The sequence below is a fragment of the Egretta garzetta genome, unplaced genomic scaffold (assembly GCF_000687185.1).
Source record: "Egretta garzetta isolate BGI_Z169 unplaced genomic scaffold, ASM68718v1 scaffold575, whole genome shotgun sequence".
Taxonomy (NCBI): Eukaryota; Metazoa; Chordata; class Aves; order Pelecaniformes; family Ardeidae; genus Egretta; species Egretta garzetta.
In genome coordinates, this window is record NW_009259790.1 from 2,063,056 (window position 1) to 2,067,027 (window position 3,972).

Here is a 3,972-nt window from a genome sequence, read left to right on the forward strand (position 1 = left end):
CATAGCCCCAGGCCCGCCCTGCCTGGGAGGGGTAGCTGAGGAATCGCGCTCGGGCTGAAGGCCTGTCCGCCTACCTGTGGTGGGCAGCGGAGCCGCCGCTGTTGCCGCGGACCGTTAGGCCTGGAGAATTCCCCTCAGCTGCCTGCCGCGTCGCGTAACGGCGGGGGAGGACAGCTCTGTCAGCCGCGGTGGAGCGGAAAAGCTGTAACAGGGCCGCCAGCGGAAAAGGAGTCCTAAGCCAGCTGCTTTTGTGGGGGGTGTTTTGAAGTGTCACGGATGTTGGAAAACACGGTCTTTGCCTTTCAGACCGAAAAGGCAGAACTAGCACCAGCGAGAAAAAAGGGATGGGGAGGTGCTGAGGAGGTACCATAGTGGAGAACTACTGGTGATTATGCCTTAACGATGAAAAGTCTGGAGGAACTGGTAGGCTTGAAGTGTTACGGAAGAAGCGTTTGTCTTCCTGTTAAAAAGAGAAAACCAGCACCTCACGCGTCATTGTAGAGTAACTAAACATAGCTCGACGTCCCAGCAAAATGTCCCTGCACCTGTGCTGTGGAAAGAAGCAACGGCCCAAGACATAAGGATAAGATAACGGCACGAGAGCAGAAAGCAGAAGTGAGCAAGGACAGTTTAGCCTATGTGCTGCAGGTTTAGAGTTCACACAGCAGATGAGTTTTTTCCAGAATTCCAGCAGAATGAAAACAAATGGAAAATTCTCCATAAATCAGGAGGTAATTTCTGCATAGAGTAGAAGATACAGAATTATGCAAGGTTGAGCAGAGAGAGCTTTTAAAGATTCTTCAAGATTAAGTTTTGCCATTTCAGTCTAAGCAATTTATTCTCCATGCACTCCCAGCAAATCATCTATATGATTAAATGGTGCTCAGTAAGAGGTTAAAATAGCAGTAGAGATTTTTCTATTTTGCAGTAAATTGGCTGAAGCCTAAAATTTTCATCTTACTCCTCTATTTTTTAACAGACACTCCCGCGCTTTCTAGTTAAAGTGCTCCTGGCACTTTAAAGTGCTTGATGGCTGTTTTAGAAACCTGACATTTTTTCCCAAGTAGCTGACAAATCCAGGAACTCTGCTTCATTCACCTACAAAAAAGCTAAACTGTAAGTGGAAATGTAAGATGCTGTAATAAAGTGCAATTAGTTGGTAGCAATTGAAGTATTGCGCATTACAGATCAGACATTTTCTACTTCAACATGTATGTATTATTACATATTTAGAAGGAAAATTTGAAACAAGTGAATCTTTGGGGGGGTTGTTTTAGTTATTAAAAAAGTATTTTTAACTTGGAAGGAGAAAAAGTATAAAGAACTTGAACAGCAGGACTAAACCAGCACAATTATAGTTAGCATTGACTCTGGTGATAGTACCTCCAAGAATATTTATGTGGTGCGGTAATCTACACTACGAGAATACAGTTTTACCGTGGATATAGTATTGTATGCTCTGTTTTTTTCTGGTGCCATCTTGGAAATGTGCCCTGCATATAGGATACAAAGTAGTTTTTTAGAACAGCAAAGTACTCTGCTGAATTAAGACAATTACCCATCTCAACCAATTTCTGTCTAGTTCATAATAGTCAGAGCTACCATTTGATACTAGATATCTTTTCTCTTTGAAGGTCTAATGTCCAATCAATCCCCTCAGATTTACTTTTGTGATGGTTTTTGGGGTGTGTTTGGTTTTTTTTAAATGTTACATGACTTCTGTTTGCATTTGCCACTGTCATTACTAGTGTACCAAACTGCCCAACTAGAGCTTGAATAGATGGGAGTACTTTACCTTCCTTTTGCTGTCTGAGAAGATCTGGTTTGGAGAAAAATCTAATTTTTGATCATGCAGTTGACAGCCCAGGTGCCTCATTCTCTGGCTTTGCTCCTTTTTAGGAAGTTTCCTCTTTACTGTCTTCCTGTATATAATACATTGCAATAAAAAGGAAATGACATTATGTGTTAAGAAGAATTTAGAACCCTTATGATATTTACTTAAGTTTTAGTCCCTGTTATTGTATAGTTTTCCTTAATTAGTTTTCTGCTTGCACTTGTATACATCAATAGATGTTTCAGAAGGCATACATCTTCACTTTTGTTTAGTTTCAAAGATAACATTTGCCTAGTTCTGCGTGGTTCTCTTCCATGTATATATTAAAGCAACTGCGCTTATGAATATGTAGTTTGTAATCAGAGTTCTTCAAATCTCATTTTTTAAATGATACCAGAAGAAGTTGACTGCTTTCCAAATTACTGGGAACTCTTGGGAGAGAGCAATACGAAAAGCTAGTTAGAAGACTACATTGCTTTTTTTTTTTTTAACACATGAAAGTTTTATGCACTGGAACAAAAAGGCTACATTTCCAGAACATCACTTCAGTCTGCAGTGCAGACTGTATCTAACACTTTTGTATGTTCTGATACTTCACTGAACATCAAATGTGAAGCTAAGTGAAAACACAAAAAAAGAAAAGTAGTAAAAAACTATTCTAGAACAAGGCCTAAGTATTCACATTTTCACCTCACATGTATGAAGGTAGATCTAGGTGGATTTCCTCTGATCTAGAAGAGGTTTAATACTTTCATGCTAGGGTAGTTTAAGGATTTGCTGATTGGGACTTAACTTCAAATATTTAATTAAAACTACAAATAGAACTTAATCGTGAGCTGCTTTGTAGATCTTTTAATGCAATAATTCTTGGAAGCTAGCTTGTACGAACTTAACTGCTTGCCTGCACTACTTCTGTGCTGCTAGTGGAGTTTTAATTTGTATTTGACTAAAGTTGAAAACTGGTTTGGAATCCATAATCATTCCTATGATCCCTGAGCCATTATAGCTAGAATTTTATGGTAAAAAATCTTGAAATGGCATGTACACTTTAGTGTAAATACCTGTTTATTCCATGTCGGCAGGACATTTGTCTGGTACCTTTAATGTATTACTTTAAGGAAGGCCAGAATTGGATCTTGATTGTTTTGTTACAAACTGATCTGAGCAGTAATGCTGCAGTCTTTCTAACAGAACTCCATGTGCGAGTAAAGAAGCAGGAACTGTTAAGCAAAACAACTAAATACGGAAGTGTGATATACAAATGATAGAATCATTGCTCAAACAGTTGATGAACTTTTCAGCTAGGTGTTTTTCTGTCCCATAAGAAATCTGATTCAGATAGTTTTAAAGCAAACAAAGCCAGAGCTGAGTCAGTACAGTAATAATTGGAGCTGTATTCTCTGGTAATAACTGGAGAAATCTGGATCATACAGGAGAGAAAACAATGAGAGACTTATTTTCTTTGTTGAAATAGGCTGTAATAATTAAAAAGTTAATTAATTTGGTTTTGGTAGCTCAAATGTCATTTGAACTGGACTTGTAGCTTGTATCAAACTGGAACAATAACAAAATCTTTAAGAAAATGTCACTGTGTTGCACAGTGAAAAAGTACATCTCAACAGTACTTTAAAAAATCACTCAATTTTCTTTGGACTCAAGTCAAGAAGAAATGCAGTAAGGGAACAGCGAGTGATATAAATAATTGTGAATGCGTGTATATATATAGATAATACTCTCATGTGGTAAAAACAGTCTCTGTGTGAACCAGCCTGGTGCAGTACACATTAGCACTGCAGTCAAACTAGCATCTAAAAGTCTAATTTACTTCTGAGATTAGGCCTCTAGATCTTAATTTGTAAAATAATCCTTGAACAAAGTTTCCATGACGGAAGATTACCTGTGTGTGTAGACATACATTCAGCAAACGTAGCTCAGTTCTCACGACTGGGGGCGTGAGTGTATTAAGAAAAATGTGAGTGTAGAGGTGTTCCTGCCCGGTGATTTTAAAAGCTTTGAAATACAACGCTTAAAGATAAAAGAGAAGTGGGCTCTGCTTGTGTAGACTGTGTCGATAAGGCTGCTGCGGCTCAGCACAAGAGGAGACTGGCGGTCACCCCTACCAGATTGCCCTTCTCACG

The 3,972-nt window shown here is 38.9% G+C and overlaps 1 protein-coding gene across 2 annotated transcripts in view; it reads left to right on the top strand.

Moving 5' to 3' along the window:
• Window positions 1-6: 6 nt before the first annotated feature.
• The window catches only part of BFAR (bifunctional apoptosis regulator), a 16,604-nt gene continuing 12,638 nt past the window's right edge, over window positions 7-3,972 (top strand). The window contains exon 1 of one of the 2 annotated variants that reach the window (XM_035895093.1): window positions 7-731. The gene's annotated coding sequence lies outside the window, so the exon portion shown is untranslated. The other variant, XM_035895092.1, reaches the window with a different exon arrangement.